The 25,997-nt window shown below is 45.4% G+C and overlaps 1 protein-coding gene across 4 annotated transcripts in view; it reads right to left on the reverse strand.

Annotated features, from left to right (window-relative positions):
• LOC111968365 (prickle-like protein 2) overlaps positions 1-25,997 on the reverse strand; it is a 112,129-nt gene that overhangs the window by 19,555 nt on the left and 66,577 nt on the right. Inside the window, exons 1-2 of one of the 4 annotated variants that reach the window (XM_023993866.2) lie at positions 8,853-8,960; positions 8,415-8,635 (exon numbers count right to left, since the gene is read on the reverse strand). The exons of 2 other annotated variants lie outside the window; for them this stretch is intronic. The gene's annotated coding sequence lies outside the window, so the exon portion shown is untranslated. Of the gene's footprint in view, positions 1-8,414; positions 8,636-8,729; positions 8,961-25,997 lie in introns of those variants that run through there. One more of the 4 variants, XM_023993860.2, reaches the window with a different exon arrangement.

Raw genomic sequence — 25,997 nt, forward strand, 5'->3', positions numbered from 1 at the left:
CTGCCGGAGGGCCCGAACGGCGCGAGGACATCGAGAGAGCCCGTCCCCTGTGGTGCGCTGACTCGTATTCGAGGCGTTGGTGCGCCAAGAGCTGTCCCGTTCTTGCCGTATGGTCGTGCTCGTCCGGCGGCGAGGACCGTGGATCAAGCGGCAGTGAGCTTCTGTCCGGCAGGCATTTGACGCGGTGATCACCTGGAGGCCTTTCTCGCCGAGAGACGCTGCTGACCTCCCCGATGAATTCCCAAGGCCAGACCATAGATCGCCAGCACGGCCGGATTCGAGCCCAGAGTCCGTTTCGGCTGCTCGAGAAGCCTGGACAGAAGTTCAGGCCATGGAGGCCTTCCGCCAGACCGGGGATTGATATGTCAGCCAGAACCGCCTTCCGCCAGGTGAGCTGCCGGAGGCCCTCTTGAAGGCATTCAGCCAGAAGCCCTGTTCCGCACAGACCGGAGTCAGCCCAGAGCGTGTCCCGCTGCAGACCGAAGGCTTGGGAATCAGCTTCAGGAGGGCCGATCCCAGTCCGCTGGAGGACTCTTGTCGCGGAGACGTCGCGTCCAGGCACAGGACCCTGCCAGTGGAGCCTGGTCCAAGGCCTTAGGTAGGTCCTGCCATGGAGCCCGGTGGTGCCGTCTCAGGAGCCGTCTGCTCTAATGAGAGTGCCGTTAATGCGCAGGACCTGCCCATGAGCGCGTCCAGCTCCCGGAGGACGCCTTCGGCCCCGAGTGGGGTATCCGGTTTTGATCGTTACTGGCGGATGGTGGGCCCAATGTCATCTCACTGGGTGACTAGTCATGTTGCATGGATCAATTAAGGTTTATCGGCTGTTGGATCCGATGGGTATGACGAGGGGTTTCTTTACAACTGGATTGATCCTTTGTTGGTGGAACGTCTCAGGCGGGTTCCGGAACCTGTTGGACTGTGTGGAAACGGTTAGAATTGGTGACGTCTCAGGATGGTTTTGGACTGTAGAAGATAAGTGTGTATTTTAGCAGGGTGTGGACGAAAGAGGTTGCTGTGAACGTGGGAGTACTGACTGGGAGTGTGGGAATCTTGGGCTGTGATGCTGACTGTCGCGGCGCATCTGGCTGATTGGATTCGCTGGTCCGTCCCAGGACCTGCCAGTGTGTGAGGTGTAGTCTCCTCAGGGGCAACTGGGACTCCCTCGGGTGCCGATGAGTGTTCTTCTCCTGATGCGCAGGGAGTAACCAGTGCCAAAGAGTTCCTCCATGTGGCGGCACTAGGCCTGCCTCAACGGAGAGTCTCTACTCCAGCCAGTGGATCCTGCGCACGCGGAGAGTTCACCCGCTCAGCTCGAGTGGGACACTTCTGCGCGCCAAGGTAAGGTAAGTCCCCTGCCACTGTCGCGGGGACTTTGCCGAACGTGTGAGTGCCGCTCAGTCAGGGGGGAGCCTGCCACGAGTCCCTGCAGGGCCTAGGACCAAGCGTGCTGGCCAAGAAGCTCGCCGTCAGCCCAAGGAGGCCAACGTGGCCAGATCAGCCTTCTCAGCCAGTGACTGCTGCTCCAGTTTAGTCCGCCCTCATCCAGACGTGCCAGAGGGGGAGTGGTCTGCCATTCGGAGCCGGGAAGGGATCCCTATGTGTACGCGCATTGAAGTCCTCGGTGAAGCACAGTGACCTGAAGGGTTATGGTGGTATTCGGAGGTACCGAGTTGCCACGATCCTCATCCAGCGATCCTGCCGAGAGTCCCTACGAGACCAGCGACCCTATGGCTCGAGGAGTTCTTCTCAGGGCGCTAGGGAGGTCGTGCTCCAGAGGGTCTTCTCGTCAAGCCCCAGGGGGAACCTGCTGCGCCCCTACGGTGTTCCTCGAGATGGGCGTGATTCGGCGCCATCACGGGTGTCCACGTGGTATCTTGGTCGGCCCTATGATCGTCCCGGTGCCCTGCCCCTTAGTGTCAGCACATGCTGCTGCCCACTTGTCCCGGTTGCTTGGCCCCTGGGTTACCCATGGTAACTGGTGGTTCCGGTGCCTAGTACCCACTCGGTGGTGTCCCGGTGTGTCTGCCGCCTGTGTCGCCGGGTGCCATGCCCAGGCTTGGTTCCGACGGGTTCTAGTCCCTTGTTTCCGATTTGGGGTGGCTGTCCCTGGGTCGATCTCCGCGGTGAAAACTGTGCCCTCTGCGTATCCCGGGGTGGGTGCCGAGCACCCTCGTGTCTCGCTGGTGTCGACCGGCCCCTTCTCCGTGTTGCTGCCGCGCTTCGCCCTCTCCCTATCCCGAGCGCTATTCTCGGAATGCCTATGGACCCTTGGGCCATTACATTCTTATGGGTATGTCTGAGTTTGGAAGTGTGTGTGGTTGCGAGTTTTCGGAAGCGCCGGTGATGACATGCTAAAGCGTGGTGGAGTGTGCCGCCTTAGGGTGGTTGTTTGGGTTTAAGCGGAGAGCTCAAGACGTCTCAGCAGCGTCCTGATGCGCCACGACGACCACCCGTTCGTCCCAAAGGGTGACTCCCGACACCCAGAACCCTCCCTAAATGGACTCTTGTGGGCTGGGGTGGCCTAGGCGACTTCCCTGGCTTTGCCCGTTCTAACGTTTGGTCTGTCATGGTCATAGTCCTGACAGCACACGCTTGTCGGCGTGCGGGGGTTTCCCTGAGTAGTGTAATGACCCTGCATATTTGATAGTGTTGTGTTTTTGTAGTTCGTTGCGCGGTTAGTGTTGGTACAGTGGTTGGGTGTGTTGTTTGCTGCTTAGGCGCAGCTCTATGTCCCTAATCTTAAATGTTCTATGTTGCGTTTTGGTTTGGCCTAGGTGTGATGGTCTCTTAATATAGAGACATACGTGTGTTGTGTCGTTCTGCCGTACTACTATAGACGTTCGCATATTTACGGTTAAGGTTTGTCTTCTGTATGCTTCCTCATACTAGTATTGTTCTGTGCGTTGTATTTTGTCTTCCGTATCTGTGTTATGTCTTGCACCATACGGGACTGTTCGGTTGTTCGTTTCGTTTCGATGTAGTCTGTTTCCTGTCCGTAAGTGTTACGTTTAGTTATGTAAGTTTATGTTCAGGTTTCGTCTACGTCGTTTTCTTGTTTTGTATTTTTGAAAGTGTTTTGTTTTTTCGTGTTGCCATCGTCGTGTTAAATAAAAGATGGCTTATTTCCCTAATGCTGCATTTTGGTCTGATGATCCTTCTCTCCTCTCCTCGTCCGAGGATGAGGAGAGCGACAGCCCTTACACAGTAACACAACAAAATGTGGAGAAAGTCAAGGGGTTTGAATCCTTTCTGAAGGCAATACAGTATATGCTAGAATACAATATATACATTTAAAGTGGGTAAAACACTATGTAAACATTATTAAAGTGACCAGTGTCCAATGACTATGTACATAGGGCAGCAGTCTCTAAGGTGCAGAGTAGAGTATCGGGTGGTATCCGGCTAGTGACATGTCTAAGGTTCAGGGCAGGGTACTCCATCCCCTTACACAGACAGACGCCGGGTGGGCAGCACAGGATAAGGAACAGGGGTTTAGACTTCTTTGACGGAAAGAAAGAGACAGAGAGACTCTTACATGCAAACCTCACCGGCCACGTTGCGTGCGTGAGCGTTGCAAAATATATTAACACACGTTATTCAGTCCTTTCTCCCACACCGCTCGCGCACAAGTGTCTGTGTAGCCAAGCCCTAAAATAGAACTTGATTATGCAAGTCCCCTCCTTATTGTATATAAGGAAGATACAAACCCACATGGATGCTTGAAAGACAAACAAGGAGAGCAACAGCTAGCTGACTAAATGTCCATGAATGTTTCATGTGTGTTTCGACCTGCCCCCAAATTAACATAATATACAGTGCTTGACCTACAGTGCTTGGACTGAAATCGGTACTGGTATTAATTTTGGGTGACAGTATTGTTTACATGTAGGTGCATGAGCTCCACAATACTTTTGAGCTGATGTTCTATAAAAGGAATAGGAGCTTAAGCAGTAGAAATGTGAGGTGCCGGTACTCAGCTCCGGTGAGCACCTGTCCAAGTCGAGCACTGGTTAAATAAACTAGTGATGCATGGCTGGGGACCACTACATAAATCTCTGCTTCTTCACTACCCTTGGGCAAGGGCAATCTACCTGATCTCCTGGAGGCGATTGGCTTCAGAGCAGTGTGCATGAATATTAAATCAACATATGAATGAATACTGAAATGCCAAGACATCTCTTCTATGAATATTGATGGGAGCGGTAAGTAGTACATGGAGCCAGGCCTTGGTTTGCAGACTAAGTCATCAGCTCTCTGACAACCAGCCCGTCCATACAGGAGAGGGGAGAATTAAACAGCCCATCCTAGCAGTAGGACACCTAGCCTGGGGCTACAGAGTCCTCTCATTACAATACAGCAGTTCTCCATCATTACTAATGGATGTGGGATTAAGAGGAGACACATGTACGTAAACACAAAAAATCTAGTTGTTTCAACTAATTATTATAAAATGTACTGATTCCAGTCTTTTTAGTTTCCTCAACTTTTCGATCAAAGTGTTTATTTTTTATTTTGATTGAATATTAAAACATACAATCTACTTGCAGTCAACATTTACATTAAGTCATCAAACAGACTCCCATCCAGAGCGACCCACAGAAGCAACCAGGGTCAACGCCCTGCCCAAGGGCACGTTTAAAGATCTCCCACAAAGTCAAAACATGGACCCGAACCAGCCACCTATCCGCCACATAAATCATAACAGCAAGGCCAACTGAATACGTTTGAGTGCATGTATGGCACTATTTACAAAGTAAATCTCAGTTCTGTTAAAAGTAAAGTAAAACTATTTTATTTATCATAGTGATTAGGGATTAACATTAACACAGAGTAATATGCCCCACTAACATTAGACAACTATACAGAAAACCTTTAAATTGCTGAAATGAGTCAATCAAATGAGTAGTCAGATGAACTGATAATTGACACAGACATGGTTGCGAAGCAGGAAGATCCCAGGTGAGGACGTGTTGAATAGTCATTACTGTATACATGCACAATGTAATCATGTTGGTCAAATATGTAAGTTGAAAACATTGTATGTCAAAGCACCGTCTGTGTGTAACTAGTTCCACAGCCATTTTTTTATGAAGATACCCAAATAATAAAATCTAGTTGAATGAACATATGAGTCAAGTTGAGCAAACACATCATTTTAAGTTAACATAATTTGTGCCGAAGTTCTCTCAAGTTGGAGTTTGCGCTAACTAAAAATGTTAAGTTCAGGTAACACTTTGATCGAAAAGTAGAACCAGTGACTTAATAATTTTACAGTATGCACATATATGCACACACACTAACATACTGAATGTACGTTAGAACACAGAGAGATGATTCAGAGGGTACAAAAACATGACAAATAAAATAGAAAAAAACATTACACACACATCTCCCACTCCTTTTCATGCTAGGGGCTCATTCTGCCTTTGGATGGAGAACGGGCTTGGAGATAGGGGTTTAAATATAGCCTGGAGGTGTACAATGGGCATGGTGGAGAGTGTTTCACACTGCATTCCCGGTTAGAGTGTCTCTGTTTTAAAATGATACAGACAGAGGCCTTACAAACAGGCCCAACCCAATTGTTCTCATTGTCTTTGAACTGGACATGGCAGCACGAGGTTTGGAGTCCCATGGGACCAGTGAGCCTGTCTCTCTCCAGATGTATGGGGCCATCATCCAGTGATTCACCTTCCAAACATCTGATCTCCCTGCATCAGGATTGGCAGAGATATGCCCAGGGCCTAAGCCCCTGATTTACAACAAGGTGCACATCACTGGGATTTCTATCCTGAAACACTACCCCATGTTACACTGGTCATCTACATGACTTCAATACAAGTCAAGTACATAACCAACACCTTCTAAAAAAAACTCCACAAAGTAAAAGGTAGGAAAATGAAGTAGACTGGCCTTTCCTCTCCTGGGGCAGATAAAGCCTTCCATGGGCAGAGCAGAACACCGCAGGAAGCTTCTAATGACTGGAAGGTATCTGAGTGGACAGTAATCCCTGAGACTGTGATGTAAGCAAACAATCATTCACCACCACAGTGTTAATCATTGCATTGCTCCTCTACATCACCCTGGCAACAGCCAAGTTAAACAGCTACACTCTGACACACTGCACAGTCAGTAGACACACCAACCGTAAAGACTCTGTCCACTGGTGAACCTAACGCCCAAGAAATGACTGACCCACACACAGACAAGTTCTTACTAGACTAGAGATACCTATTGTTTTGTTTTCAGTATTATTCACCACTGTGGAACTCTTAATAACCACCTATGGACTGGTACAAATCCTCTGAGATACTGGTACAAATCCTCTGAGATACTGGTACAAATCCTCTGAGATACTGGTACAAATCCTCTGAGATACTGGTACAAATCCTCTGAGATACTGGTACAAATCCTCTGCCAACTCAGGGACATCTCAAGAGGCTGGGTTGAGTGGTGGTGCCATTAATTTAACTAACCCAATATTAACAGGTTCGTTTGCCATAGGGCAAGGTGTCATCCAGGCTCTTAAACACCTCCTCTGAAGTGTTCAACACATCCACAACCCTTGTCTTCCTGAAAAACAGCCATGGAGCTGAGTGGGCTTGATGTGGTATCCGAAAGGAACCCCATTCCAGACTAATTCCAGAGCAGCTCCCAGAACCGCTACTGCTTTTCCGTGTCATCATTCCAGACAGCATGTTTAAATGGCAGCTCAGAGGATAGGATAAAAGAGGTTCAGAGGAACAGCTGGAGGCAGGCAGCAGCCAAATTTCTATTATTTCTGCTTCTTTTGTTTTCTCTGGACAGGCAGGGAAAATAGGAGGACTGATTATTTCTCTATTTTTTAAATGCCTTTTGTTCTAAGATCAGATGGGCATTTCCTTTCAGTGTATTTAGTCTTAATTTGTCCTAATTAGGTCATTTATTGAAGCAGACATGTTCAGCTTTAATCAGTGTTAAACTGGATTGCACTACATACCAAAGAGGAATCAAACAAAAAAAAGGTGTTTATTAGTAGCTAATTACTGGCGACTCAATCCAATATATTCAACCTAATGGAGATTAGGCCTGCACCCACCTGCCGCAAGAAATAATAATCCATAAACCATTATTCTTGTCCAACACATACATTGACTGAACACTATCGCAGAATGTACTTAACCTCACTACACTGCATCTTTATGGAATTTGTAAAGATTTAGTGTCAGAAGTGCAGGAAGTGAGAGAGGACTAGATATTTATGTAACATCTAACTGAGGATGGCAGCTTTATACCAGATGATCATGTTACTTATTGATAAGTGTTACTTGTTCGGTAACTGCTACTGGGACAGATGCATGGTATGTCACATGGGGGCAGGTTCAGGCTCCTGAGACCTCAGTCCTTATATGGAACTTTAGCTATGCTGTTCTCATGAGATATTGTCAAGCTGTCATTGGGGAACCCATCTGTGCAAATGATCAGCAAGTTTGAAATGCTGACAAACACAACTAGTCTAAACATGGTTTAAAACAGTGGACCAGATTAAACAATTTCATGGTGTTGAAAGGGGATGGTCAAAAACCGACCTGACATTATTTTGCACATCAAGACTGATAAGATGGTTGGTTGCCTATGAGCCGAGGCTACCTGTAGTCTAAATGTCTGTTTCAGAGCAATGCAGCCTGATATCTCCATTACCCCTGGACTCTCGGGCCAGCTGCTGGAGTGTCCCATTATTCATTATTCCCCAAAATCCGTTCATATGCTAATACAAAATGACCTATCCTGACTCAATCAATCCCGCGGCCGGCCAGGTCCAGACCATAGAGGCAACACAACAAAGACTAATCCCACTGAAAAAAACGGGTTAGCTTGACCGCCGCGCCACGAAGAGTAGAAAGAGAAAATGGATAACAACACATCCATTACCGAGGATAGCCTATGAGTCAGTAAGGTGAAGATTAGTGAGACTGTTAGTGCAACTATTGCGTACGAGCCAAAAAAAATTACGTTCAAATAAAAAATTATATTACAGAATAATCTGTGTAGTTGCAATGTACATATGTTTGCTAGTTCTAAATCATGAATAGGCCTACCTAGTCGTTAAAATACATTTAAACTCATACCTCATTGATGTTGATATGATTGAGTTTAAATCGAGCACACCACGAATGAGCCACATAGACTACATTGTAGCACACATCTTGCAGTCAGGAAATATCAAACCCTTTTTAAAACACGATCTTTCAACGGCAGTAAAAGTTCACTCAAACTGGCAATGTTGAGTAAACTTAGCCACAGTTTAAAACCTGAAATAGATCCTGTCTTGAAGGTCCGGACACAACAGCGCGCAAAGATAGCCTTGTCAGCTGTGTAAATAACAGACTGATACAAAATAACAGAGCCACAAACGGTAAAATGTAGTCAATGCTTACCTTATCTATCACCAAGTAGGTGTGAGGGAGAGCATGGCTATGCACCCGGTGATAATAGCTTTCAACCACACTTTCCTCATTGCAAGCCTTTTCATAGTCTACTATTCCTGCGACACAATTTTACGAATCCTGCACTCTCACTCTCTGGTCAGTGCGAAGGCGCAATCTGTTCCTCTAGGCTACTGTCCTCTTCGCTCTGCGAGCCTTTTTGTCAAGCTGTTCTGCAAACACATTAACCAAGCGCAAGGATTGGTAAAGCGACACAAAACCCAATAATCGGTTAAACACAAATACCCCTACATTTAGTCCACCTACATTGAGATAATGCAATAGCCTTAACTTTGTAGGTTACGTTTCGAACTAATCCAAAACAATAATTTACGGAGGCAGCAACAGAAAGCTAGAAAGTTGAAAAACGATCCATAGGGACTCCTTTACCGTATGCGCTTAAGGAGCGCTGAGCAGGGGATTTACTCGCCCTGAGTGACTGGCTGAATAACGGAGCAGCCTGTCCTTGCCAGGACCACCGCCCCTCCCCTCCCGAATGCTAATGACCATCCGTGATGTCAGCAAGTCACCGTCCCAACACTGGTATAATTAGCGGCGTGAATGACTGGTGTTTTGGAGTCATTTGCATGCAAATTAAACAATTTTACTGAATCAACTGCCCCAGGGCAGCCAGCTAGAGAGCGAGATGGGGAATAGAAGGACCGTGCGGTATTGGAGGGATTGCCAAAGACTTCAGCCACCCTAGTCATAAGACTGTTCTCTCTGCTACCGCACGGCAAGCGGTACCGGAGCGCCAAGTCTAGGTCCAAAAGCCTTCTTAACAGCTTCTACCCCTACGCCATAAGACTCCTGAACAGCTAATCAAACGGCTACCCAAACTATTTGCATTGCCCCCCCACACCCCATTTTTACACTGCTGCTACTCTCTGTTTATTATATATGCAGTCATTTTACCTCTACCTGCATGTACATATTACCTCAATTACCTTGACTAACTGGTGCCCCTGCACATTGACTCTGTACCGGTATCCCCTAAATGTAGCCTCGCTACTGTTATTTTATTGTTGCTCATCAATTATTTGTTCATTTCTATTTTCTTATTTAATTTTTTTTTTTTTTTACTTCAGTTTATTTTAGTAAATACTTTCTTTACACATGTTCTTATTAAAACTGTTGGTTAAGGTAAGGGCTTGTAAGTAAGCATTTCACTGTAAGGTGAAATATACCTGTTGTATTCGGTGCATGTGACAAACATTGATTTGATTTGTAAACAAAATGCATAACAATTACCAATAGAATGGAGGAGAATGGAGAAGGGTTATATATAGCCTATAGCTTACACAACACTAGTGTGGAATAGAGTAAGGTAACCAAACTTTTTTTGTATTTTATTAGGATCCCCATTAGCTGTTGCAAAAGCAGAAGCTACTCTTCCTCCTGCCCTTATTTCCCAATACACTGTAGCCTAAGAGGTCCTATTATATACTGCTTAGTTAGTTATCAAATGTTTATCAACAGATTTAGAAGAAATACATTGTTACAAGGCCTCTCAAATAGCTTTCTGAGCATTGGACTAGTAACTGAAATGTTGCAAGTTCGAATCCCCGAGCTGACATGGTACAAATCTGTCGTTCTGCCCCTGAACAAGGCAGTTAACCCACTGTTCCTAGGCCATCATTGAAAATAAGAATTTGTTCTTAACTGACTTGCCTAGTTAAATAAAGGTAAAATAAAAATAAAAACCACAGAGGTGAACAATAGCTTTCACATGTCAGCTCTTCCACAACAGTGAGCATGAGGGAATGGAGACAGGCAAGACAGTTATTGAATACTAGGCAATGGGAACATAGTTTTGAGACAAAACTATTCATATTGACCTTGTACTTCCATCATAAAACCACTTCCAAATGTAGAAACAATGACATACAGTATAAGCAGTTGTAAGAACTATAAACTGGGTCATAGGGGTCTGTCGGTTTGGGACCAAAATAAATAGTTACACTTTTGGAATGAAATCAGTATGTCAAGTTGCAAACCAAAATATTAATTTGACTTAAAGATGTACTCTCTAACTTTTGTATAATTTCAGCCAGTAGTTCTGAAAGTGGTGCTCACGAGCCAAAAGTGGTACCCGTTTTTTTGTGTAATTGTGTATCCAATTGTGTACTACGTCATCCATTTATGTTACGAGTTTTGCCATTTATATTATATCATACACATTTAGCAATTTGTGTGATATGTTCCAAATCCAATTCGTGCAATATGTTTCAAATTCGTTGGGCTTTAGATCCCGGAGTGCATCTTTAACAATGGAAAGTCAATCAACATTAATTCTTCCATTTGGGATGTGATTTGGTATTGATCGGTTTATTTGTGGACTCAACCTGCAATTAAAAGTGACTAAATAAACAGGCTGATTGTTCTCACTAGATTAATTATATTTTGGCTATTTTGGTTAGTCGTAATTTACAAACACTTGCATGGCTCTAAGCCTGTAATGCTATCTGAGCTCCTTTCCAGAATCAGTGTTAGGAGTGTTTAACAATGTCTGACTGCTGCTGCTAATTTGCTTATTTGTCTTGCATTGAATGTGGTTGATTTCAAAGGGGAAACGGTGCAATGAGGGGGAGTTCGTAATTAAATCAAGATGTGTTTATTTTTCCTCAAAAGCCTCTGCACCGCTTTAGCCAAGAGCCAAAAAGGAAAGTAAAAAAACAAAAAAACAACAGAACTCTTTGAAACAGTGGTTGAACGCTGTATAAACAGTTTGTGATGCTGGTAAAACCAGCCGGTGGCTCTGAACAACCTCCACAGTTTGAACAAGACGTAGTCTTCTTTCCGTTCTCCTTTACCTCCTTGAGTCAGCCTACAGCTTTTGCTCCCAATGCTGTGTCTGGCTTGGATTCCCTCTTCACACGTGGCAGACCACCTCTCCCTGGTCTGCACGTCTTTTAGCCCTACACACAAGAGTATCAATTACCCCTCATCCTGAACTTAAGGCCTTTCCACAGGATTTTATGAGGAACTGTAAGTGACAGCGTCCCCACTCCTCATAGCCGCAGAGTGAATCAGCTGGTCTGGGGACCGTTGCTAACTTCATATGGGCTCTGCACTTTCCCAATAAACTTATCCAGGGCCTGTAACTGCTTTAATGCTCTAATAAAAATGTAGAGGCCAGCTTGGGGAACATGCCACAGATAACATTTACTTTACTGTAGGCATGCAGTGCCTCTGCATGGTCATTTTAGTCGAGGAGTACAGGTTTACTCCTTTCCAAAGCATGTAGGAGCATATCAGTGCTTTTATCCCGATCAAAGCACAAGATGAATAATAGTGTATACTTACTGCCCCGAGGGATGAACAAACCACGTCAAATATGTTTTATAGTTGCACTTCCTGAGAGGATCTTATCATACACCAATATTATATAAACCTTACCAAGGAACGAACTAAAGTAACAACAACAAAAATTATCTGTCACTATAAGAGCAATGAATCCAATGGCCCGAGTTGACCCACAATTTCATGTAACACCACCCTCTTCTCTCCTTTCATGTGGGAAATGCTGATGATGACTATCACTGAGTCAACACCAAGGCAGCTGAATCTCACCCACACAGCTGATCACTAAGGGGAGAAGAGAGAGCAAGAGAGAAGAGAGATAGAGAAAAGAGATTGTCAGAGAGAGCAAGAGAGAAGAGAGATAGAGAAAAGAGATTGTCAGAGAGAGCAAGAGGTGAGAGAAAATAGAGAGCGAGAGAGAGAGAAAGAGAGAGCGAGAGAAATAAAGAAAGAACACTCCTTTTCTGGTGTGTATAGATAACTACATTCCTTTTTAATGACTGGGCTGGGCTTGCATCAAAGCAGTTGGGACCAACATGCAAGTTAGATTGATCCAACTTCCTTTCCCCCAGACTAGACATATTTACAGCCTCAGATAGGGATTTAGGGGGTTGGAGTAATTCCCCAAATCTCTGCTACCGCTTTTAGAAGTCTCTTCCAGCGGGTTTACCTATGTACACTGCCCTTAGAGTAGAGGGTCTGAGGCTGTGGATGGATACAAAGCTCAAGAGCACTTCTACAGTAGTGTTCACAGCAGATAAGTGACTATTACACACTCCATGTTGAATGTTAAATGGATTAATTCTACACGGTTTGAGGGGTGTAATTGTATTTTTATAGGGGGAGAGAAAAGTTTAGCCAGTTTGTTGAAATTCTAATTTGCTTGGGGGTTCGTTAACTGCTCTCCTCTCCATCTGTCTAGTGGCCCTGCTATAGCCAGGCTGTGGAAGTCATTAGGCCACAGGGAGAGAGTGTTTTGTCCTGCTCCAACTCCATTCATGGAGGGGCCCTCGGCTCTGGAGTGATCTTGAGGAGAGGCTCCTGATGGGTAGGCTATTTCTGCCCCTGCTGGCCCACTTAAAACAAGAGGTCTTCAGCATGGAGAAACGTGTAGCTAGGGCCCCATCCATCTCAAGCCACAGGAAGCCTGGCTTTCAGGGGCTGTGGAGCACGTTCCTCAGTCCACAGTACCCTACTCTACCCCTGTCTCTCTGAGTTTTCCCAGTCCTACATGCGGATTCTGATTAAAAACATAACTGGGTCACACTTTCCTCTGGTTGAAAAAGGGGTGGGACTTAGTAAAGGTATGCGAAGATGCACATGGAAATGTCGACTGATAAACATGAAAAATGTAGAAAGAAATGGTTTTACATCAACATGAAATAGGAAAATTAAAAGGCCTGTTCAGTGAACCACCTGCTGTCTAAACCTCCCACACCAAACATCCAAGGGCAGTTTCATGACTAAGCTCCCATTCATCCGCCAGCGGGAGGAATAATCCATAGTCATGTCGGCCATGTGGGTGTCAGTACCTCAATGGGTGATCGCTCCCATTCAGTCAGACTGCAGGGTTCTGGAACAGCACACAGAGTTCTATTCTAGAACTCTCTCCTCCTTGGAGCTCGGCAGCCCTCTCCTTTCTCCCTGCAGTCGCCACAGTTGCCATGCGGAGAGGAGTGACCAGATGTTCATTAATAAAGGATATGATCACCCTCATTAGGGTGACCACAGCAGCGCAACAACACCAGCAGTTTGATACATTATTGCCTCATTCTGTTTGAGAGAATCACACCACACAATACCCATAGTGGACAGTATACTAAAGCCTCAGACACACTCTACAACACCACAGCCAGGTATGCAGAACAACAGTACATGCTGATAATGCATACTACTTGAAGAGAGAAATAGAAGATGCAAAATTGAACACAATATGTGGTCTAGGATAAAGACGTAGACTTGTTTTCATGTTGAACATCAATAGAGAAAGAGTAAAAATCCTCAGGTCGGTCGGCCCAGTGATTTAAACACAGCCGTGTGATTATCTTCTTCTATTTAAGCCAATCACTTGGGTAGTGCTCCAATTTCTCCAGAGGCTCCTGTAACGGTTTAAACTTAAGCCATCCAAACTTTTAGTTAAATCAACCTTTGCTCAAGTATGCCATGTTTAAATATTTAGTTGAGAAAGACTGGCTGGAAGGAGAGAAGGATCAGTCGAACAGTGGTGGGTCTGATTGAGCGGTTCTGTCTGTCCATTCTAGTCCAGGACCAGGAGGGAGCACAGTGCTCTGCTTATGTTCACTTACAGCTCCGTTTGATTTGCAATTTGTTAACAACACAATTCAATGCCATGGCAGAACATTCCTCAGACAACTGTCTAGAGGAGACATTTCCTCCTTGTTGTTGCACGAATAAGAAAATGTATTAGACTAAGAAAACAGAACATAAGTTATGCTTACTAAGCTTTTACAAATTACATTTTAAATCGGTCAGATGTAATTTGTGCCAGTAAGCATACACCTCCAAACTTAGGACGACAAGTAGCAATTAACGTGCACTGGCAAAAAATACCAAAAACGTCTCTTGCTTTCACACACTTTTATTTTTTGTACCTTTATTTAACTAGGCAAGTTAGTTAAGAACAAATTCTCATTTACAATGACGGCCTACAACTCATGCAACAGCAGCCACACACACACAGTCTGGTAAATGTATCAGGGTTAGGGATCAGGGAGGGCGTGAATCAGAGCCCAGGATGGACTGATATAGCTTCCTGTTACAGGAGTGAGAGTGCGAGAGAGAGAGATTGCGAGAGAGAGAGACCTAGAGAAAACCAGGATGCTCTTTTATTCATCTGTAGGAAAAAATATTACCATTAGCTCATGCTTTAAATACCTCTGTGATTTGCAACAGAGAATAGCACCTTTGAAAAATCGGATCAGTCCTTTCAGCCTGCAACATGCCTATTACAAACACCAAGCTCCAGTCAGTTTGATCAGTTGGTGTTGTCAAAATATGATTGGTTAGAAGCTTTCACACAGGCCCATATCTTGCAGCATTAGTAGAGCCAGTCTGCTACCGTCAAGCCCATCTGAACTCTATGTAGACCTACACAGGAGTAGGAAAACAGACCGGCTTACTCACCAATCCATTTCCACCCTCCCCTTTTCACCTCAATAACCCTAAAGCGTTTCACTTACATAACTATCTCACAGGGGAATTATGCTTTTAGTACTACAGGCTATTTTGGATTAAAATTCATTTAATTGATGAGGTTTTTCAGAATAAAGTAAAAGCGAAGGTGTGTCGAGTCAGGATTGAATAGAGTTGTCTGATATGAACAGATGAGATTGGAGAAGGAGAAAAGGGGGATTTAATACACTGAATCTGATTTCAGAGCTTATCTAAGTGACCAATAGAAATATAAAGAGGATGACTTCCTGACCACACAACAGAGGTTCTGTGAGGGGGGTCCTCATCCAATCAACAGTGTTTCATCTCAACCAACCCTGAAATAAAACAACCACCCATCCAATTCACCAACTACAAAAACAACCCCAGTTCACTTTGGTCAGGCCATTTATTCCACCCAAGGTCCATTTCATTATCAGATTTCATGCAACAAGCTGTGATGACACACGCTCCATGTCGATATGACCACCGCTGCTTTCTCCACAGGAGCTGTCTTGCCCAGCTCCGGTGGCAATTATGGACTGGTAACTGAAGAGGGATTGGCATTCTAGAATCAATAGAGTATGTGTCAGGGTAGGGCGTTATCCAGATTTTCATATCACTTCCATACAATACCGGGGTATACGATATTAACGAATGTGCAAACAGGGGGCACTATTTCATATACACATATATACACACACACACACACACACACACACACACACACACACACACACACACACACACACCACACACCACACACAACACTATATATATGTATATATACACATCATACACACACACACACACACAGTTAAAGTTGGAAGTTTACATACACCTTAGCCAAATACATTTAAACTGAGTTTTTCACTATTCCTGACATTTAATCCTAGTAAAAATTCCCTGTCTTAGGTCAGTTAGGATCACCACTTTTTTTAAGAATGTGAAATGTCAGAATAATAGTAGAGAGAATGATTTATTTCAGCCTCATTTTCTTTCATCACATTCCCAGTGGGTCAGAAGTTTACATACACTCAATTGGTATTTGGTAGCATTGACTTTAAATTGTTTAACTTGGGTCAAATGTTTCGGGTAGCCTTCCACAAGCTTCCCACATATAGTTGGGTGAATTTCGGCCCATTCCTTCTGCACACGCTGGTGTAACTGAGTCAGGATTGTAGGCCTCCTTGCTCGCACATGCTTTTTCAGTTCTGGCCACAAATCTTCTATGGGATTGAGGTCAGGGCTTTGTGATGGCCACTCGAAATCCACTTGACTTTGTTGTCCTTAAGCCATTTTGCCGCAACTTGAAGTATGCTTGGGGTCATTGTCCATTTAGAAGACCCATTTGCTACCAAGCTTTAACTTCCTGACTGATGTCTTGAGATGTTGCTTCATTATATCCATAATTTTAATTCCTCATGATGCCATCTATTTTATGAAGTGCACCAGTCCCTCCTGCAGCAAAAGCACCCCACAACATGATGCTGCCACCCGTGCTTCATGGTTGGGATGGAGTTCTTCGGCTTGCAAGCCTCCCTTTTTCCTCCAAACATAACGATGGTCATTATGGCCAAACAGTTATATTGTCACGCCCTGGCCTTAGTTTCTTTGTTTTCTTTATTATTTTAGTTAGGTCAGGGTGTGACATGGGGGATGTTGGTGTGTTTTTGTCTAGTCGCGGGGTGTTTGTATTGTCTAGGGGGTTTTGGTAGAGTTTATGGGGTTGTGTTCAGTGTAGGTGTTTAGGTATGTCTATGGTTGCCTGAGTGGTTCTCAATCAGAGACAGCTGTCTATCGTTGTCTCTGATTGGGAGCCATATTTAAGGCAGCCATAGGCATTAGGCAGGTTGTGGGTAATTGTCTATGTCTAAACGTTAGTAGCTTGTGTGTGCACTTTCGTTTTGTAGCTTCACGGTCGTTTGTTGTTTTGTTTAGTTTTGTAAAAGTGTTTGTTTCGTGTTTCGTCTTCTCTAATAAAAGAAGATGTATTTGTATCATGCTGCGCTTGGTCCACTCTTCCTCATCAAGACGATCGTGACAGAATTACCCACCACAAAAGGACCAAGCAGCGTGTTAAGCAGCAGCAGGAGCAACATACACAGGATTCATGGACTTGGGAGGAAATACTGGATGGTAAGGGACCTTGGGCACAACCGGGAGAATATCGCCTCCCTCGTGAAGAGCTGGAGGCAGCTAAAGCCGAGAGGAGGCGATATGAGGAGGCAGCACGGAAGCGAGGCTGGAAGCCTGAGAGTCAAACCAAAAAATTCTTGGGGGGGGGCTACAAGGGAGTGTGGCGAGTCAGGTAGGAGACCTGCGCCAACTCCCCGTACTTACCGTGGGAAGCGAGAGTACGGGCAGACACTGTGTTATGCGGTAGAGCGCACGGTGTCTCCTGTACGTGTGCATAGCCCGGTGCGGTACATTCCAGCTCTCGTATCGGCCGGCTAGATTGGGCATTGAGCCAGGTGCCATGAAGCCGCTCAACGCGTCTGGTCTCCAGTGCGTCTCCTCGGGCGGCATACATGGCACCAGCCTTACGCATGGTGTCTCCGGTTCAATAACACAGCCCAGTGCGGGTTATTCCACCTCCCCGCACTGGTCGGGCTACGGGGAGCATACAACCAGGTAAGGTTGGGCAGGCTCAGTGCTAAGGGAGCCAGTACGCCTGCACGGTCCGGTATATCCGGCGCCACCTCCCCGCCCAGCCCAGTACCACCAGTGCCAACACCACGCACCAGGCTTCCAGTGCGTCTCCAGAGCCCTGTTGCTCCTCCACGCACTCGCCCTATGGTGCGTGTCTCCAGCCCGGTACCACCAGTTCTGGCACCACGCACCAAGCCTCCTGTGCGTCTCCGAGTCCTGTGCGTCCTGTTGCTGCTCCCGCACTAGCCTTGAGGTGCGTGTCCTTAGCCCGGTACCTCCAGTTCCGGTACCATGCACCAGGCCTACTGTGCGCCTCAGCCGGCCAGAGTCTGCCGTCTGCCCAGCGTCTCTGAGCTGCCTGCCTGCCCAGAGCCGTCTGCGCTGTCCGTCTGCCCAGCGTCGCCTGCATTGCCCGTCTGCCCAACGCCGTCTGAGCTGTCCGTCTGCCAAGCGCCGCCTGCGCTGCCCGTCTGCCCAGCACCGTCTGAGCCGCCCGTCTGTCCTGAGCCGTCAAAGCCGCCCGTCTGTCCTGAGCCTTCAAAGCCGCCCGTCTGTCCTGAGCCTTCAAAGCCGCCCGTCTGTCCTGAGCCTTCAGAGCCGTCCGTCAGTCAGGAGCCGCTAGAGCCGTCCGTCAGTCAGGAGCCGCTAGAGCCGTCCGTCAGTCAGGAGCCGCTAGAGCCGCGCCAGTCAGGAGCAGCCCTTCAGTCCGGAGCTGCCCCTCAGTCCGGAGCTGCCCCTCAGTCCGGAGCTGCCCCTCAGTCCGGAGCTGCCCTCAGTCGGAGCTGCCCTCCGTCCAGTGGCGCCCTCTAAGGATGGTATTCAGTCCAGGACTCGCTGAAAGGGTCGCCGCTCCAGAGGCGCCACCAAAGCAGGTAGTGACTATGGTGAAGTGGGGGTCACGTCCCGCACCCGAGCCGCCGCCATAAGAAGGCCCACCCGGACCCTCCCCTTCTGTGTCAGGTTTGCGGTCGGAGTCCGCAACTTTGGGGGGGGGGTACTGTCACGCCCTGGCCTTATCTTTGTTTTCTTTATTATTTTAGTTAGGTCAGGGTGTGACATGGGGGATGTTGGTGTGTTTTTGTCTAGTCGAGGGTGTTTGTACTGTCTAGGGGGTTTTGGTAGAGTTTATGGGGTTGTGTTCAGTGTAGGTGTTTAGGTATGTCTATGGTTGCCTGAGTGGTTCTCAATCAGAGACAGCTGTCTATCGTTGTCTCTGATTGGGAGCCATATTTAAGGCAGCCATAGGCATTAGGCAGGTTGTGGGTAATTGTCTATGTCTAAACGTTAGTAGCTTATGTGTGCACTTTCGTTTTGTAGCTTCACGGTCGTTTGTTGTTTTGTTTAGTTTTGTAAAAGTGTTCGTTTCGTGTTTCGTCTTCTCTAATAAAAGAAGATGTATTTGTATCACGCTGCGCCTTGGTCCACTCTTCCTCATCAAGACGATCGTGACATATATTTTTATTTCATCAGACCAAAGGACATTTCTCCAAAAAGTACAATCTTTGTCCCCATGTGCAGTTGCAAACTGTAGTCTGGCTTTTTTAATGGCGGTTCTGGAGCAGTGGCTTCTTCTTTGCTGAGCGGCCTTTCAGGTTATGTCGATATAGGACTCGTTTTACTGTGGATATAGATACTTTTGTACCCGTTTCCTCCAGCATCTTCACAAGGTCTTTGCTGTTGTTCTGGGATTGATTTGTACTTTTAGCACCAAAGTACGTTCATCTCTAGGAGACAGAATGCGCCTCCTCCCTGAGTGGTATGACGGCTGCGTGGACCCATGGTGTTTATATTTGCGTACTATTGTTTGTACAGATGAACATGGTACCTTCAGGCGTTTGCAAATTTATCCCAAGGATGAACCAGACTTGTGGGGGTCTACATTTTTTTTCTGAGGTCTTGGCTGATTTCTTTTGATTTTCCCATGATGTTTAGCAAAAAGGCACTGAGTTTGAATGTAGACCTTGAAATACATCCACAGGTACACCTCCAATTGACTCAAATGATGTCAATTAGCCTATCAGAAGCTTCTAAAGCCATGACATCATTTTCTGGAATTTTCCAAGCTGTTTAAAGGCACAGTCAAATAAAATGCAAATTAATTACTTAAAAATCATACAATGTGATTTTCTGGATTTTTGTGTACCTATGATAAAAAATTACAGACATCTACATGCTTTGTAAGTAGGAAAACCTGCAAAATCGGCAGTGTATCAAATACTTCTTCTTCCCACTGAATATATATTTTTTAAGATATTGGTATTTCGAAATATCCAGGTATAAGGTATAAATAGTATATCGCCCAAGCCTAGTATGTGTTGTGTTGAGACTCAGGGCGTTAGCAACACAAGGACTGATTGGAGAAGGTCTGAGACAGCACTAAGGAATAGATGACTCATTCACCATCCACGTGTACTGTGTAATCATGAAAACTCAGCAGAACCCACAAATACACGCACACACACTCACACTCGAACAGTTGCAGACAATCAAAAGGTAGCGGCATTGAGACACTCAGGAGCCCCTCCACCACGTTCCACAGAGCAGAAGACTGCAGTTACTGCTACTCTTCCATCTGTCTTTCCCTGCTACTCACTGTAGCTTCAATTACTTCCCCTTGTGTAGACTTTGGCCCATTAGAAATCAGTGAGAGAGCAACACCCTGAGAGGAACTAAATGACCCAGGCACAAGGCTGTTTATGTAATCCCGGCCTGCCATTCGCCCCTGTTTATTTGAACTGCGAACAGCACCATCCATGTGTGTGTGAGGGGGAAGACAAGGTCGGCTATTCTAAAGCATATCCTGTGTCCTGCCCCTTTCACACTCCTCCACGCTCTTAGCACGCTTTTCACAGTGCGTTTATCTCCCAGCAGGCGCCGGCGCTCCTTTGCTTCTCCAGGCACAGATAGTCCTCTGTGTGCCCAGCCAGGGTTGCACTGCAGAGAGAGAACAAACACCCCCCTGCCTTCCTGAAGCCACAGAGCACTGTGACCCACATATGGGTAGCACTCTTTCAGCTTTTGACCACTGCCTGCTAGGCCCTCTCCAGCTCCCTCCACTGCACAATGCCAGTGACTATGCATGGAGATTACTCAAAGCAGCCCCTGTGACGAAGGAGGGAGACTGGAGGAATAGTGGGTTTGGGATGGGGTTGGTTGGTTGGTTGGTAACAGTGCCTAGGGGTAGGGGAGGATGAGAGAGTGTATCGTCAATGAACCCACTGTTTTAATCCACAGCCTGGAAGGACTGTGCCACCAAGCCAGATACTGTGAAATCTCAAAGAACACACATGCGCACACACAAATAAATAGATGTCTGTACAATATTGAGTTAACTTTTCGTAGTTTACTTTTTGTGTGTGTGAATGTACTGAGATGTAATATAGCATACATTTAGCTAGGCTGACATTTCTGAAGGACTGGTGGGCTGTGATTTTTCTGCTTACGGTTGCCATTTCTGACTCCCAACTATCCATGTGTGAGTTTCTCTAAAATAGCAACACATACATCAATGGCAAGAAATAGACTGTTCAGTATGATGTGGGAATATTGACCAGGAAAATCAGATAGCAATGCTGTCACATTTTACATAAGCCTACGTTATGAATCTAATGTTTCAGGCTCCACCCATTCTGTTACACGCTAGTTTTACACAGTGTATATGTGCAATCATTAGAAAAATATAACCTAGCAACTGAATGTCAGTTGAGGTCTGTTTTGGGTTAAAGTGATTTTCCTTCTGAAGACTTCAATCCTCTTTAGATATCCCCTAAAGTCCCTTTGACTTGTTGGACTCGTTGACCTTTTACTTGCGGGTGGAATGTTTAACTACTGCAAATGATTCCTTCTCACCTCTGTTGCTATGCCTAGCATCTGTAGTTCCCACCAGTCACTTTATACAGAAAAATACTCACATACACACAATCAGCAATAAAACATACACATGACCAGCTGAGAATATTACTCATTTCCATCAGCTTCACTACACATATCATTTGTTTTCTTATTGTGCAATGCTTTTCCAGAAGAGCTTGGGCTAAACTACAAAATAAGAACATTTAATGGATTGGAATTGGACACGGCAGTTTGATTTCAAAAAGCCCCTTTTACATTACGGGAAAATTAGCCCGAATTCCAAATCCAATTGAATGAATCCTTGTTTTGAATTGAAGAAAAATGTGCTTTGTGCCGGCTCTGGTATGTAGGCCAGTGTACTAGTGGGCAGAGTAAAGCCTGCTGCTAAGATACAGGCTGCAGTGCTACTGGTCTGCCAGCCAGAAGACAGCCCTGCCTGGAGTCCAGTTGAATGACCCTCAGCCTGCCCGCCCAGCTTTAAAGAGGACGAGGAGGTCAGAGAAAACAGACTGCGAGAGAGACTGCGATAGGGAGAGAGAGAGAGACTGCGAGAGGAAGAGAGAGAGACTGCAAGAGGGAGGGAGAGAGAGAGAGAGAGAGAGACTGCGAGAGGGAGAGAGACTGCGAGAGGGAGAGAGAGAGAGACATACAGAGGGAACGAATGAGAGAGGAGAGAGAGAGAGAGAGAGAGCGAGAGAGGGGGAGAGGGAAAGCGAGAGAGGGGGAGAGGGAAAGAGAGAGAGAGAATTGTAGAGAAAAAGCAGTGGAAGAGAAGTCATTCATCTGACATGGTGCTACCAGGAGTTGTGATTTGGCTGGCTACAAGTAATTAGAATACATTTTCCCATTGAGTTTATCACATATTTGAAATCTTCCATTGACAGATCATTTTGGTTTTTTCATCATAAGACTTCTGTATGTCCCCTACTGCTTTGAGAGGGAGGCCATTCATCTACACAGTGACACCAGGGGCTGGAGGGGTGAGGTCACTGACACGGACCAACCAATGAGAGTTCATCTCTGTCCCACAGTGCAGAGCCCTTGGCCATCACTAAATCACCGCCCTCAGTCAATATGACTTCCCATGGGCCCTAGGGCCCTCTGCTGTGCTGACACCCCCAGGGAGAGAGTGAGGAAAGCTTTGGACTATGTACAGACTCAGTAAGCATAGCCTTGCTATTGAGAGAGGCCGCCGTAGGCAGACCGGCCACCATAGGCAGACCTGGCTCTCAAGAGAAGACAGGCTATGTGCAGAGTGCCCACAAAATGAGGTGGAAACTGAGCTGCACTTCCTAACCTCCTGCCAAATGTGTGACCATATTAGAGACATATTTCCCTCAGATTACACAGACCAACAAAGATTTTGAAAACAAATCCAATTTTGATTAACTCCTATATCTATTGGGTGAATTACCAGTGTTGTCACAAGAAAATGTCAACCAGTGAAGAACAAACACCACTGTAAATACAACCAATATTTATGTATTTATTTATTTTCCCTTTGGTACTTTAACTATTTGCACATCGTTTTAACACTGTACATAGCCATAATATTACATTTGAAATGTCTCTATTCCTCCAAAGTGTGTCATGTTTACTGTTAATATTTTATTGTTTATTTCACTTTTGTTCATTATCTATTTCACTTGCTTTGGCAATGTAAACATATGGTTGCCATGCCAATAAAGCCCTTTGAATTGAATTGATAGTATACCTGGCATTAATGTGCCCTTTGATCAGAGGTATATTAGTATTCAGCTGGCCTGACCAAGCCTGGTCCCTCTGTGTCCCCTAAGGCCACAGACCTGATCAGCCCACTGTTTCATCTCACCTTAAACTCTATTGATTACTCATAAAACGCAGAGCCTTCAGTCTTTCATGTGGACACAGGCGAGGACATCCATTTCCTTAACCATTTCCAATCAATACATTGGAAAAGGCTGGGAAAAGTATTAACTGAGAGAGCAGCTTCAATTTCTTAAAAAAAACGTGAAAATGGATAGATGATCACGAGAAATGGTTAGATAAATCTAAAAATACAAACAAGCAGTATAAGATGTCTCCCAAATTGGAAAACATCATGACATAGCAGGAATCTGAGTGTTGCACAAAAAGCTTGAACAACACATGAACCCTGCCATCTGAGACGCATTTAGTATGTGCAAATTATTACATATTTCTCAAAAATAATATTTGAGAAGTCTTTAATCTGTTGATGCAAGTTCACTCCTGTTGAATTTGTTCTATTCTAAGCATAAGTAAGCAAAGTATAGCATAGTGAGGAAGCCCAAACCCAGGGGATGCCACCCACTCTGAGCACCCCACCCCCTGTCAGCCACCCTGATAGCCCTGTCATGACGTGGCCCTCTTTGGGGAAAGCGAGTACCATCCCCCTCTCTCTCACCACCTCTCTCTCTTTCCCCTACACCCAGGCTCTGTTATGCAAGTCATAAATTCCTAGAGGAGTCTCTCTCCTCATGGCCAGACAGTTGTCGTGGCAGAATCAGATTTAGCTAAGTAACATAGATAGATAAGATGTTATTTTCATCATATGCTTGTGAGATACTTGTCATTAGAATGGGGCCCTCTGGACTATAGGATTGACAGTGCATTTTCCCTTCTGAGCTAGGGATTAGTAACTTGGGGCCAGAGAGGGGAGAGGTCAGGCTTGTCTTCATATGTCAATGTATATGTTAACCCATGTGGTGCTATGTAGAATATCAGAAGGGGAGGAGGACTGGTTCTCATGTAACTTAGGGAGCATTTCTATGTTATGGTTTTTATTTTTCTCAACAATGGATTAATACAGGAAATTACCACGACATTTGGCGTCACGAACAGGATGTGAATCTTCACTCGGTGACCGTTCCTGATGATCTAGGTAAATAAATCGTGCTCGAGGGATCCCTTAAACTTGGGATCTCAGGGAAACCACACTTTGGGAACGAAGCAGATAGACCAACCTTTGATCTGAGAGGCAGCGAGCCGAGTGGATACCACATCTCGAACTGAGTTTTTTTTTGAGAAAGAGGTGAGCGAATCACACACACTTGAAGTCGAGTTTTTAGATAAGCCTCTGTTACGTGGGCTCTGAGTGTATTMCTTTGAAAGAGAGGGTACCTTGGAAGCGTAAACAGGGTCGAGTCAGAGGAGAGTAATCTGAAAGTTTGCGGACTCAAAAAATACTCTGCTATTGTTCGGTTGCGGGCGACTAGATCCGTTCTGACACTGAATTGATCACAGTGGGGATTGGTGCAGTCTGTGGGGGTGAGGGGCCAGGGTGACTGTGTGTTCTGTGTGAAACATGGTACTTGGTGACGCCCTATTGGGAGAAGGACCTCATTCTGTGTGTCTGTGTGACTGTCTAAGTGACCCTCAGAGGTGGTGAATTCCAATTATTTTAAATGTGCTAGCCAGGTATGCCCTGGGTTACTCTGTGTGAGGATTTTGTTTATATCACTAGCTAATATTTGTATAATGTTCTGTGTGAGCGGGTTAGGTTGACTCTGTGTGGGTAACCTTTTAATTATGTTCTGTGTGAACATTGGACCAATCCTATGTGGATCTTTAAAGTTCTATGTGAGTACCTAAGCATTTCTTACGTTTTATATGGATCGAGAAGAAGCATATGATGAAAATAACATCTTCTCTATCTATGTTACTTAGCTAAATCTGATTCTGCCACGACACAGTATAGAGAGAAAGTTTCACAGGAGAACAAAGGAACCTCTTCCACATCACAGAACTTGAGAACTGAACAATGTCCATGTTTTGGAGAATGTGTACACGGTCGGGGGAGAATCCAGCTACGACCGGTCCATTTCGTTTAATGTTTGTGAAACTCATGAGAGACAATACAGCCACATTACCATAACTCTGTTTATACAAGAGTCTCAGTTGTGAAGGCTTGCATCTAATTGTTGTATAAAATGAATGAGTAAAGACAAAACTATTTGTGAAATTATGTATATGTAATTATGTAATAATAATGTAATAATTATGTAATAATTACAGAGAATTGATTTGATAAAATAACAGTCTTCATTTTAATGATGTCAAAGACACGACAGCCCCCTGACAACCCCTCCCCCACACCCACTGAGGACAAACACAAACCACAGATTGTACTCCTTACGAACTATATAGAAGAAAATAAACTTTTTCCCAAACACACAGTGTCTAAACTCTGGTGTCCAAAAACCCAGCACGCCCTAGACCTTCTGTCTGAGGACCAACTAGGGTCACCCAGCCACATAATACACACAGGCACAAACAACTTGAGCACAGCAGGAAACGGTGGCCACAGCACTCAAGGGAATGATTGAAAAAGCTTGTTCTACTTTCCCCAACGCACAAGTGGTTATCTCCACCCTGCTACCATGAAAAGACTTCCACCATGCTACCTTACAGCAGGTAAATGCAAGTATTTCCTGTGACTGCCTCAAAACCAAATGTTTACCCGGCCCACCACTCTACCCTGGACTTGAACAGCCTTTACGACCAGGTCCACCTATACAAGGCAGCAGTGCCCACCTTCGCCAGGACTCCAAAGGACAT

This window comes from Salvelinus sp. IW2-2015, linkage group LG1 (genome assembly GCF_002910315.2).
Source record: "Salvelinus sp. IW2-2015 linkage group LG1, ASM291031v2, whole genome shotgun sequence".
NCBI classification, from domain to species: Eukaryota; Metazoa; Chordata; class Actinopteri; order Salmoniformes; family Salmonidae; genus Salvelinus; species Salvelinus sp. IW2-2015.